Source organism: Mustelus asterias, unplaced genomic scaffold (assembly GCF_964213995.1).
Source record: "Mustelus asterias unplaced genomic scaffold, sMusAst1.hap1.1 HAP1_SCAFFOLD_84, whole genome shotgun sequence".
Taxonomy (NCBI): Eukaryota; Metazoa; Chordata; class Chondrichthyes; order Carcharhiniformes; family Triakidae; genus Mustelus; species Mustelus asterias.
Genome location: NW_027590138.1, coordinates 1,151,309 through 1,165,276, shown reverse-complemented (window position 1 = coordinate 1,165,276; position 13,968 = coordinate 1,151,309). Strand labels below are relative to the sequence as shown.

General features: G+C 45.7%; 2 pseudogenes; one reads left to right on the top strand and one right to left on the bottom strand.

Annotated features, from left to right (window-relative positions):
- Positions 1-1,031: 1,031 nt before the first annotated feature.
- On the top strand, positions 1,032-1,237 carry LOC144483924 (U2 spliceosomal RNA; annotated as a pseudogene).
- A 2,655-nt stretch (positions 1,238-3,892) lies between these two features.
- LOC144483912 (uncharacterized) lies at positions 3,893-13,114 on the bottom strand (annotated as a pseudogene).
- Between the last annotated feature and the right edge of the window lie 854 nt (positions 13,115-13,968).

Here is a 13,968-nt window from a genome sequence, read left to right as displayed (position 1 = left end):
CCCTTCTCCCCAGCGGTACATTATTGTCCTGTTGAACTAAATGGAGATTTAAATAGCTATCCAATTAAGCCCAAATCTTTCCCAATAGCCCTGCAATTTTGCCACTTTAAGAATGTATCGAATTGTTTTTTTCAAAATTAATTAATGAATCTGATTCCACAACCCATTCAGGCAGTGCGCACCAACCAGATCACATCTTACCGTGTCAAATAGACATCTCCTCAATCTGGACTCTTGTTTCTTTGCACATTTTAAATCCATTCATCCTCTGGTTACCAACCCTCTTGCTGGTTGGAACAGTTCCTCCCCATTTACTCCTATCAAACCCCTCATGGCTTGAACACCTCAATTCAATGTCGCCCTAATCCCCTGACATTTCTCCTCGATGGTCTGTCCAATGAGGTGCAGCTTCATTGTGCCGTCACTGATGTATTTATCTCGCTCTGACAAGGGGATCAGATCTTTAATCTCAGCTTCCCCCGAGTGTGGGACCTGGAGGGTCTTCACATCATTCACAAACCACACACCATTGACACATTGGTAAAGCAGAATGCTCAGCTTGTGAGAATATGTCTTGCCAGCTGGATCATAATCATTTACTGAGACAGAGAGAGTTGACAACTCATCCTCTTGCTGAATCTCATCATATCGCATGCGATTGCGATGATTGTTTTTCAGCCGCTGGATCCTTTGACCTTTTGGGAAAAAGGTAACATACCACTGAATCTTCAGTTTGAAATGGCTGGTCAAGAATGATGTCTGAATAGATGTTTGATTCATCATGTGATATCCTGTGATGTCCCAGAGGTGGCTGAATGTTTGAATCGGCAACACTCTATATTAGAGCCGGCGGGAATCTTAGCTCCTCACTTTCACTTTCAGTTCCTGGTTCTGATGAGGTATTCAGTGGGCGGGAACAATAAAATCCACCCTCCCACACCGGAACCATCCACATAAAACCCTCAACAATAGAGTTAAAGAAACAAAATCTCCCGAGGGATATCACGTGTGTGTGCAACGTCAGATAGATGATCGCTTCTCGGCCTTTTGGCTAAGATCAAGTGTAGTATGGTCGGCAGCCCATAGTCGGCCGCGCTTGGTTGAGGTCATTAGGTTACACTGAAGCTTCATATGTTTCATATGAAGCAATTTTTTAAAGCGGCATCTCGGCCTTTTGGCTGGGATGCAAATGAGCTCAAGTCTTGGAGGAGGAACCTCCCCCTTCTCCAATCAGCTTGGCTCATGTAGATCAGGCTCAGGACAGGGTGGTTTGGTCGCCTGCCCTGTCTTGTCAGAGATTTGAACAGGCTGAGTGAGTGGGCGAGGATATGGCAAATGGAGTATAACGTTGATAAATGCGAGGTTATACACTTTGGAGGAAATAATAACAAATGGGATTACTATCTCAATGGAAACAAATCAAAACATGCTACCGTGCAAAGGGACCTGGGGGTCCTTGTGCATGAGACGCAAAAGCCCAGTCTGCATGTACAACAGGTGATCAAGAAGGTAAATGGGATGTTGGCCTATATCGCGAGGGGGATAGAATATAAAAGCAGGGATGTCTTGATGCACCTGTACAGGGCATTGGTGAGGCCGCAGCTGTATTGGTCCCCTTATATGAGGAAGGATATATTGGCATTGGAGGGAGTGCAGAGAAGGTTCACCAGGTTGATACCGGAGATGAGGGGTTTGGATTATGAGGAGAGGCTGAGGAGATTGGGTTTGTACTCGTTGGAGTTTAGAAGGATGAGGGGGTATCTTATGGAGACTTATAAGATAATGCGGGGGCTGGATAGGGTGGAGGCGGAGAGATTCTTTCCACTTAGTAAGGAAGTTAAAACGAGAGGACACAGCCTCAAAATAAAGGGGGGTCGGTTTAAGACAGAGTTGAGGAGGAACTTCTTCTCCCAGAGGGTGGTGAATCTCTGGAATTCTCTGCCCACTGAGGTGGTGGAGGCTACCTCGCTGAATATGTTTAAAGCCCGGATGGATGGATTCCTGATCGGTAAGGGAATTAAGGGTTATGGGGATCAGGCGGGTAAGTGGTACTGATCCACGTCAGATCAGCCATGATCTTATTGAATGGCGGGGCAGGCTCGAGGGGCTAGATGGCCTACTCCTGCTCCTATTTCTTATGTTCTTATGTTCTTATGTCAGCCTGGATCTGAAATGTCTCAACTTGTTGAGACTCTGAATTGGATTTGATTTGATTGAATTGGAAAAGTATTTTTTTAAAATCAGATAGAACTGAGTTTACCGAGCCAAAGAAGGAGGTGTTCAGAGCAGTGATCAGAATCTCCATCGGTGAAGTGGGTTTGGCAGGCAGCTCTCCCTCAACATCACTTCTCATGACCCTCTCCACTGACTCTGAATTCTCACATTGAGCGTCTGACATATTTCCTGAGTAACAGAAATCTCAGATCAAACACTGGGAAGAGTGAAGCGTTTATATTCTGTGTCAGACACAGACGCTGTCCCCTAGCCAATGACTCCATCCTTCTCCTCGTCAGTGCCTGGGGCTGAACCAGAGAACTCACAACCTTTTTTCCCATTTGACCCACAGATCAGCTTGCAATCCCCAAATGTCTGTCTCCTCTCTTCCACACTCATACAGTGCAGAAGAGGCCACTGAGCCTGCACTGACTCTCTGACAGAGCACCTTACCCAGGCCATCTCCCCCACCCGGGCATGGGGGGACCAGGACAGGTTGTTGATGATCTGAACACCTCGAAACTTGAAGCTCTCGAACCATCTCCACTTCATCACCTTTGATGTCGACAAGGGCATGTCCTCCATTACATTTCAGTCACCCATCAGACTTCTCTTTTCGAGGGAAAAGCAGCCTCAGACTTTCCTGAGGGTTAAAAGCTCTCAGCTCTGGGATTATTCTTGTCAATCTATGTTGCTCCATCTCCAGTGCCTCTCTTTCCTTCTTCTAAATGCAGATCACTAATTTTGACAGGGCTCCCAGTTTACTCTAACCCTGGTTCTAAACAAGTTGGCCATAACCTCCCTGCTTTTCAATTCTATGCCTCTGAAATGGAACCCTATATATGGGCCCCACACTTTAGGAAAGATGTGAACTCGCTGGGGTGTCAGCAGAGTGGATAACTGAGTGAATCCTTTCCCACACAAAGCAGGTGAATGGTCTCTCCCCAGTGTGGACTCACTGGTGAATCCACAGGTTTGATGAGCTTTAAAACCTCTGTGCAGTGAGAACAGCTGAACAGTCTCTCCTCTGTGAGACTGCACTGGTGGGACATCAGTTCTGCAGACCTTGTGAAGTCATAGAGCTTTCCAGCATGGAAACAGGTCCTTTGGCCCAACTTGTCCATGCAGCCCCTTTTTTTTAAAAGCCCTCAGCTAGTCCCAATTGCCCGCATTTATACCCATCGTACCCATGTAACTGTCTAAATGCTTTTTAAAAGACAAAATTGTACCCGCCTCTACTACTACCTCTGGCATCTTGTTCCAGACACTCACCACCCTCTGTGTGAAAACGTTGCCCCACTGGACCCTTTTGTATCTCTCCCCTCTCACCTTAAACCTATGCCCTCTAGTTTTAGACTCCCCTACCTTGATATTGACGATCTACCTTATCAATGTCCCTTATTATTTTATAGACCGCTATAAGTTCATCCCTCAGCCTTCTACGCTCCAGAGAAAAAAGTCCCAGTCTATCCAGCCTCTCCTTATAACTCAATCCATCCAGTCCCAGTAGCATCCTAGTAAATCTTTTCTGCACTCTTTCTAGTTTAATAATATCTTTTCTATAATCGGGTGACCAGAACTGTGCACAGTCACTCCCCCATTCAAAGCATTGAAAGGGTCTCTACTTGGTGTGAGTGACTTTGGGTTTCAGCAAGCTGGATAACCGAGTTAATACTTTCTACACAGAGCAGCTTAACGGTCTGTCCCCAGTGTGAATTCGCTGGTGTGTGCGCAGGGCGGACGACCGAGTGAATCCCTTCCCACACTGAGAGCAGGTGAACGGTTTCTCCCCAGTGTGAACTCGCTGGTGTCTCTGCAGCGTGGATAAATCAGTGAATCCCTTCCCACACTGAGAGCAGGTGAACGGTTTCTCCCCAGTGTGAACTCGCTGGTGTCTCTGCAGCGTGGATGACCTTTTAAACCTCACTGAACATTGTGAGCAGCTGAACGGTCTCTCCTCAGTGTGAATGCGCTCATGGTCTCGAAGAACTGCAGTACTTTTGAAGCCGCTCCCACAATCAGCACATTTAAAAGGTCTCTCATTGCTGTGAGTACCTTTGTGTTTCATGAGGCTGGATGAAGCAGTGAATCCCTTGCCACACATGGCGCAGGTGAATGGTTTCTCTCCAGTGTGAACTCGCTGATGTACCCGCAGGTTGGATGACCTTTTAAATCTCTTTGTGCAGTGAGAACAGCTGAACGGCCTCTCCTCAGTGTGAACACGTTGATGGGACACCAGTTCCCAAGAACTTTTGAAGTCACTCCCACAGTCAGAGCAGTTGAAGGGTTTCTCACTGGTGTGAGAGAGATTGTGACTCAGCAGGTGGGATGACCGAATGAATCCCTTCCCACACATGCTTCAGGTGAACGGCATCTCCCCGGTATGAACTTGCTGGTGTGTCAGCAAGTCAGATGACTGAATGAATCCCTTCCCACACACGCAACAGGTGAATGGTCTCTCCCCAGTATGAATGTGTCGATGAACTTCAAGCCGAGATGGGAACCTGAATCCCTTCCCACAGTCCCCACATTTCCACGGTGTCTCCATGGTGCGGGTGTCCTTGTGACTCTCCAGGTTTGGCTATCAGTTGAGGCCTCATCCACACACAGAACATGGGTACAGTCTCTCCCCACTGTGAATGCTGAGATGTTTTTTTCAGGCTGTGTAACTGGTTAAAGCTCTTTCCACACTCAGCGCACTGGAACACTGTCTGTAAATCCTCACCCTCTGATATCCTGTAAAAGGAGTTTACAAAAGTCATCAGTGTCAGTACAGGATAGAAATTCAGAACAGACAATTCCAGTTTCTATGGAACATTCTTTCCTCTCTCATTCCCCAAAAATCATAAATCTCCATTCCACACACTCTCCCTCCATTCTCACTCTGCTGTATCTAATATTCACCCTCCCAATTCTCCTGAAGGTGCTGATTGAGGCTGATTGACAGATCCATGCTCACTGCTTCCTGTCCTGGACACAAAAAGCTGAAAATCTTCAAGCTGCCAGCCATGTTAAAGCTTTACATTTGGACATAAATAAGCAGATTGATGATGTGTGTAATAGAACAGTACAGCACAGAACAGGCCCTTCGGCCCACAATGTTGTGCCGAGCTTTATCTGAAACCAAGATCAAGCTATCCCACTCCCTATCATCCTGGTGTGCTCCATGTGCCTATCCAATAACCGCTTAAATGTTCCTAAAGTGTCTGACTCCACTATCACTGCAGGCAGTCCATTCCACACCCCAACCACTCTCTGCGTAAAGAACCTACCTCTGATATCCTTCCTGTATCTCTCACCACGAACCCTATAGTTATGCCCCCTTGTAATAACTCCATCCACCCGAGGAAATAGTCTTTGCACGTTCACTCTATCTATCCCCTTCATCATTTTATAAACCTCTATTGAGTCTCCCCTCAGCCTCCTCCACTGTAGAGAGAACATCCCTAGCTCCCTCAACCTTTCCTCATAAGACCTACCCTCCAAACCAGGCAGCATCCTGGTAAATCTCCTCTGCACTCTTTCCAGCGCTTCCACATCCTTCTTATAGTGAGGTGACCAGAACTGCACACAATATTCCAAATGTGGTCTCACCAAGGTCCTGTACAGTTGCAGCATAACCCCGTGGCTCTTAAACTCCAACCCCCTGTTCATAAAAGCTAACACACTATAGGCCGTCTTCACAGCTCTATCCACTTGAGTGGCAACATTTAGAGATCTGTGGATATGGACCCCAAGATCTCTCTGTTCCTCCACAGTCTTCAGAACCCTACTTTTGACCCTGTAATCCACATTTAAATTAGTCCTACCAAAATGAATCACCTCACATTTATCAGGGTTAAACTCTATTTGCCATTTTTCAGCCCAGCTTTGCATCCTATCTATGTCTCTTTGCAGCCTACAACAGCCCTCCACCTCATCCACTACTCCACCAATCTTGGTGTCATCAGCAAATTTGCTGATCCACCCTTCAGCCCCCTCCTCTAAGTCATTAATAAAAATCACAAAGAGCAGAGGACCAAGCACTGATCCCTGTGGCACTCCGCTAGCAACCTGCCTCCAATCCGAAAATTTTCCATCCACCACCACCCTCTGTCTTCGGTTAGACAACCAGTTACCTATCCAATCGGCCAACTTTCCCTCTATCCCATACCTCCTCACTTTCATCATAAGCCGACCATGGGGGACCTTATCAAACCCCTTACTAAAATCCATGTATATGACATCAACTGCCCTACCTTCATCAACACACTTAGTTACCTCCTCAAAAAATTCTATCAAATTTGTGAGGCACGACTTGCCCTTCACGAATCCGTGCTGACTATCCCGGATTAATGCGCATCTTTCTAAATGGTCATAAATCCCATCCCTAAGGACCTTTTCCATCAATTTACCAACCACCGAAGTAAGACTAACCGGTCTATAATTACCAGGGTCATTTCTATTCCCTTTCTTAAACAGAGGAACAACATTCGCCATTCTCCAGTCCTCTGGCACCATCCCCGTGGACAGCGAGGACCCAAAGATCAAAGCCAGCGGCTCTGCAATCTCATCCCTTGCCTCCCAAAGAATCCTAGGATATATTTCATCAGGCCCAGGGGACTTATCGACCTTTATTCAAAACTGCCAGTACATCCTCCCTCAGAACATCTATTTCCTCCAGCCTATTAGCCTGTAACACCTTCTGTTCCTCAAAAACATGGCCCCTCTCCTTGGTGAACACTGAAGAAAAGTATTCATTCATCACCTCGCCTATCTCTACTGACACCATACACAAGTTCCCACTACTGTCCTTGACCGGCCCTAACCCCACCCTGGTCATTCTTTTATTCCTCACATAAGAGTAAAAAGCCTTGGGGTTTTCCTTGATCTGACCCGCCAAGGACTTCTCATGTCCCCTCCTAGCTCTCCTAAGCCCCTTTTTCAGCTCATTCCTTGCTAACTTGTAACCCTCAATCGAGCCATCTGAACCTTGTTTCCTCATCCCTACATAAGCTTCCCTCTTCCTTTTCACAAGACATTCCACCTCTTTCGTGAACCATGGTTCCCTCACTCGGCCATTTCCTCCCTGCCTGACAGGGACATACCTATCAAGGACACACAGTATTTGTTCCTTGAAAAAGTTCCACTTTTCATTAGTTCCTTTCCCTGACAGTTTCTGTTCCCAACTTATGCCCCCTAATTCTTGCCTAATCGCATCATAATTCTCTCTCCCCCAATTGTAAACCTTGCCCTGCCGTACAGTAATGCACTGTATTACCTGGTTAGAGAGACATGAAGAATGTGAGGAGGATTTTTATTGAGGCAGCGAGTGGTGACCTGGAAGTTAAAAATTGAACTCCAGAATGAGAAAAGAAATGGAAAGGGGGAGAAAAGAAAGTGTCGACCGATAATTGGTTCACATCAGTCATTCAATGTTGAGACATCTTGAACAGGAGCCGATTCATTCCCTCCAGTAAAGGTTAACAAGTCCTTTCAGCTTTTTTTATTCTGTCAGCATGGGAAGGGAACATCTGATAATTCGCACAGCATTTTAACCATTCTTAATGTGTTTACAATTCTAAAAGTTATAAACTTGTGTTCAAATTTACATTTCCAGCCTTTATAACATTTGTATTAATGAATCATTTATTATTTAATTGTCTCACAATTAATGCTGTCTATTTAACTAATCTGGCTGCTTTCCAATTGTGGGAACTTCAGGCCACAAAAAAGGTAGTTAGAGTCATAGAGGTTCACAGCATGGAAACAGGCCCTTCGGCCCAACTTGTCCATGCCGCCCAGTTTTAGTCCTAATTGCCCTGGAATATTACTCATGATCTGTGCTTCCAACCATTTTGAATGTGCATCTACAACAAGCAAACACATGTGATTCATGAAAGGCCCCCCAAGGGCCACATGTAGTCTGGACCACGGCCTATCAGGCCACTCCCGAGGATGAATTTGCAATGTACCCAGTGTGTTGGGGGGGAATGAACTCAGAAGAATCATTCAACACTCAAACCTGATTCAATCGACAAACAGTTTATTGAGTTACGCCAGCGGGGAGAAGCCACAGGGGCTGACCATGTGTAACTCCACCCAACAAAGAATATCATCAATTCTTATCCAGTTACTCAGCCCATCCCGGCTGGACACAATCCAATCAGAATGGTGATAGATTACATACATTATATATAGGTGCAATTAAATTAGTATCTGGGCATCATGGGGCTTTGTGAGCATCTCGTGAACAGATAGGTGCCCCCATCATGATGTTTTCCAGACCCCCTCATCTACCATCCTTGGGGTTTTCTTTGGACATAGACTCCCTTAGTTTGAAAAGGGGTGGATTAAAAGTTCTCAAATGGATGTCAGCACCCTTCCTTTGTTTTAATCTAATGACCACACGGTCTGGGAATCATTTCTATTTAATAATCTCTCCTTTTCAACTTATAATTCCCACAGCATTTTAACCATTCTTATGTCAGCAATAAATCTTTGGACCTGATCGGAAGTTTAATCCAACACAGGATTGGTCAGAATCATTTCACATGTCCCAAATTTTAAATAACCATTACAAATTAAAACTCTCATTCTCACATGTGTGAATTGTATCCGGATTAACATTCCTGCATGTTTAGTAAAATATCCTGGCATCATGTAACTATTGTTCCAGGTTCATAACTTTTGAAAAAAAAACTTTATCAATTACACTTACTTTAAAAAAAATCTGTTTGATTTAAATCACAGACAGAAAACCTCAAAGCTTGAAGCAACCCACAAATATCATCCACACACAAGCAGAGAAACTTAGCATGTGCTTTACAACAACAACCAGAATGAATTCCTTAAGCGTTCTTGTGGTTCTGTTTTTAAACTTTCAGAAATGCCTTTAATTAAAGATAAAGTTAATTCTCGAGGAAGATAAACCTTAACAAATGTCGCCCAAAACAATGATAAACACATCTACAAACATCCACATAAAACAAATGAAACACAGGTTCTCACAGCTTGTAAATTTCAAACAATGAATCAATTATAACAGAATATGTGGCTGTATGTAGCTGCCTCGGCCATGGTCAACCCCAACACTGCCTTCCTGAACTGCTACAATGCCTGAGGTGTAAGTACACCCACAGTACTGTGAGGGAGGGATTTCCAGCTACACATTCCAGACTTTCACAAGACTGTAGATAGTTCCAGATTGATATATTTCATTCAACCACTCCCAAGATGAGTTATTCCAATTCCTTTATTGTCCAGGAAAGTATATTCACAATATCTTTAAAACAGAAATTAAACATTCCCATTTGATTTCAGGTATTAACATATTCTGTTAGTTTGTTCTTTATTGTCGATGTCAGGCTGGGGTTGTTCCTCTTGGAGCAAAGGAGGTTGAGGGGAGATTTGATGGAGGTGGACAAGATTCTGACAGGTTTAGATAAGGTGGACAAAGAAAAGCTGTTCCCATGAGTTGATGGGACAAGGATGAGGGGGACATAGGTTTAAGGTTTGGGTCAGAGATGCAGGGGGTGATGTGAGGAAGAATATTTTGATGCAGTGAATGGTAATGACCTGGAACTCGCTGCCTACGAGGATGGAGGAAGTGGAGACAATAAACAATTACAAAGGAAATTGGATGAGCATTTGGGAAGTTTCAAACAGAAATAGTGATTCCTAACTTCCTAACACCCTGTCACTCTGTGATCCGTGTGAAATTTGAAACCAGGTATTCGCAACAAGACTCAAAGAGCATCAGCCCACTGGAGGCAAAGTGGTGAGACCGGCCAGTCCAGCAGAAAGAAACCCTCCGACCCTCCCCATTGACCAACTGTGAGAATGAACAAAATGCAGTCCTGGATGTAATTGAGAGCAGAAACAATGACAGCAGAATCCAAACTCCTGGAATCACTCATGAACTTTTTGGTGTCTCAGCAGGTGGGATGAAACTTTGAATCCCTTCCCACACTGAGAGCAGGTGAACGGCCTCTCCCCAGTGTGAACTCGCTGGTGTGTCCCCAGGTTGGATAACCGAGTGAATCCCTTCCCACACTGAGAGCAGGTGAATGGTTTCTCCCCAGTGTGAACTCGCTGGTGTGTCTGCAGGTTGGATGACCGAGTGAATCCTTCCCCACACTGAGGGCAGATGAATGGCCTCTCTCCAGTGTGAACTCGCTGGTGTGCCTGCAGGTTGGATAACTGGCTGAACCCCTTCCCACACTGAGAGCAGATAAATGGTCTCTCCCCAGTGTGAACTCGCTGGTGTCTCCGCAGGGTGGATAAATCAGTGAATCCCTTCCCACACTGAGAGCAGGTGAATGGTCTCTCTCCAGTGTGAACTCGCTGGTGCGTCTGGAGGCTGGATAAATGAGTGAATCCCTTCTCACACTGAGAGCAGATGAACGGTTTCTCCCCAGTGTGAACTCGCTGGTGTGTCTGCAGGTTAGATAGCTGACTGAACCCCTTCTCACACTGAGAGCAAATGAACGGTCTCTCCCCAGTGTGAACACGCTGGTGCGTCTGCAGGTTAGATAACTGACTGAACCCCTTCTCACACTGAGAGCAGGTGAACGGTCTCTCCCCAGTGTGAACTCGCTGGTGTGCCTGCAGGCTGGATAACTGACTGAATCCCTCCCCACACTGAGAGCAGGTGAAGGGCCTCTCCCCAGTGTGAACTCGCTGGTGGGTCTGCAGGCTGGATAACTGACTGAATCCCTCCCCACACTGAGAGCAGGTGAACGGTCTCTCCCCAGTGTGAACTCGCTGGTGTGTCTGCAGCTGGGACAACCGAGTGAATCCCGCCCCACACTGAGAGCAGGTAAATGGCCTCTCCCCAGTGTGGCTGCGCCGATGAGCTTCCAGCAGGGATGGGTATCTGTATCTCTTCCCACAGTCCCCACATTTCCATGGTTTCTCCATGGTGCAGGTGTCCTTGCCTCTCTCTTCAGTTGAAGACTCGTCCACACACAGACCAGTCCCCCCACCCCCGCTGTGAACAGTGTGATATTTATTCAGGCTGTGTAACTGGTTCAAGCTCAGTGCACTGGAACACTCTGACTCCAGTCTGGCAATGTGTTGGCGCTTTTCCAGTCACACTGATGTTTGAAATCTTTTCAAGTCATCAGACCAGACAACCATTTTTCCTAGATTCAAAGGCTGATGATATTCAGGTCCCAAGGAATATGACTCTGTCAGATCGAGATGTGACGTTTGAGATTTCAGCTTGTGATTCCTCTTTCGATACCCTGTAAAATGAGTTTACAGAAGTCATCAGTGACAGTGCAGGATAGAAATTCAGAACAGACAATTCAAGTTTCTATTGAACATTCCTTCCTCTCTGCAGACTCGAAACGTTGGCTCTATTCTCTCTCTATCTAGGGGATAGTGTGGGAAATGGTGCTGAGGTAGATCAGCCAATTCTCCATGAATGTTTGAGGCAGTTCGATGGGCTGAATGGCCAACTGCAGCTCCGAAATCTTATGATTTTTTGACTGCTGGACAGGAAGCAGTGAGCATGGATCTGTCAATCAGCCGCAATCAGCACCTTCAGGAGAATTGGGAGGGTGAATATTAGATAAAGCAGAGTGAGAATGGAGGGAGAGTGTGTGGGATGGAGATTTGCAGCTTTTGGGGAACGAGAGAGGAAAGAATGTTCATTAAAATAATAGAATTCTTACATCTTATCAACCGTCCCTGAGCCTTCACAATGAATCCCTCTTCTCAAGACACTCTTATCTCTGACTTGTCTGTGCTGCTCGCAGTCTCACAAAGCAGCTGTCTTTGCGCTGATATGAGAGGCCCTGCGAGGCAAGTTTAATGCTCCATGGCTGTGAACATAAGAACATAAGAACATAAGAAATAGGAGCAGGAGTAGGCCATCTAGCCCCTCGAGCCTGCCCCGCCATTCAATAAGATCATGGCTGATCTGACGTGGATCAGTACCACTTACCCGCCTGATCCCCATAACCCTTAATTCCCTTACCGATCAGGAATCCATCCATCCGCGCTTTAAACATATTCAGCGAGGTAGCCTCCACCACCTCAGTGGGCAGAGAATTCCAGAGATTCACCACCCTCTGGGAGAAGAAGTTCCTCCTCAACTCTGTCTTAAACCGACCCCCCTTTATTTTGAGGCTGTGTCCTCTAGTTTTAACTTCCTTACTAAGTGGAAAGAATCTCTCCGCCTCCACCCTATCCAGCCCCCGCATTATCTTATAAGTCTCCATAAGATCCCCCCTCATCCTTCTAAACTCCAACGAGTACAAACCCAATCTCCTCAGCCTCTCCTCATAATCCAAACCCCTCATCTCCGGTATCAACCTGGTGAACCTTCTCTGCACTCCCTCCAATGCCAATATATCCTTCCTCATATAAGGGGACCAATACTGCACACAGTATTCCAGCTGCGGCCTCACCAATGCCCTGTACAGGTGCATCAAGACATCCCTGCTTTTATATTCCATCCCCCTCGCAATATAGGCCAACATCCCATTTGCCTTCTTGATCACCTGTTGTACCTGCAGACTGGGCTTTTGCGTCTCATGCACAAGGACCCCCAGGTCCCTTTGCACGGTAGCATGTTTTAATTTGTTTCCATTGAGATAGTAATCCCATTTGTTATTATTTCCTCCAAAGTGTATAACCTCGCATTTCTCAACGTTATACTCCATTTGCCATATCCTCGCCCACTCACTCAGCCTGTCCAAATCTCTCTGCAGATCTTCTCCGTCCTCCACACGATTCACTTTTCCACTTATCTTTGTGTCGTCTGCAAACTTCGTTACCCTACACTCCGTCCCCTCCTCCAGATCATCTATATAAATGTGTGTTTACCATTCTCTCCCTTCATCTGAGCAGGAATATACTTCTCCTGGACTCTTGATATCACACTTTTAAAAGCTTCGCATTGGCCAGTCATTCCTTTCTCTTCAAACAGACTCACATAATCAACATCTGCTAGATCCTGCCTAATGCCCACAACATTGGCCCTGCTCCAGTTTAGGGCCTTAACCTGTGGATCACTCCTATCTTTTTCCAGAACTATTTAAAAACTAATAGTGTTCTGGTCACTGGACACAAAGTGCTCTCCGACTGACACTTCATTCACTTGCCCTACTTCATTTCTTAAGAGTCTTATAGAAAGTGAGTCCAGCAATTAAAAATGAAAAATAAGGAGCTGGGAAATTAATTGAACAAGTATTTTGCCTCGGTGTTCACAATAGAGGATACAGTTAAAACTCAGAAACAGCTGGAAATCAGAAAACAGAAGTGTGGGATGAACTCTGAAAAAGCACAATTACCAGGGAAGTGGTCCTCAGCAAACTGTTGGAGCTGTGGGCTGATGAGTCCTCGGGTCCTGCTGGGCTCCATTCTCGGGTCTTAACAGAGTGAGATCATTGATGTGTTGTTTAATTTTCTAAAATTCCCCATTGGGAATTGGATAAATGGAATCAGTGGATGTGCTGTACTTAGATTTCCAGAAGACATTTGATGAGGTGAAACATTAAAGATTATTGCAGCAAATAAAAATTCATGCTGTGGGGATAACATATTGGCGTGGATAGAAAATTGGCTAACAGCAAACAGTGGGCAGAAATGGATCATTTTCTGGTTTGAGAGAGAGAAACCTGGGCCAACCTTTCCAGAGTCTGCAGCCTCCCTGGATTCATTTCCTTTCCCTTCAGTTGCTGCAAGTCCCCAATTTCCCCCAGAATGAGAAAAGAAATGGAAAGGGGGAGAAAAGAAAGTGTTTTACTCACAGATGTTGCACAG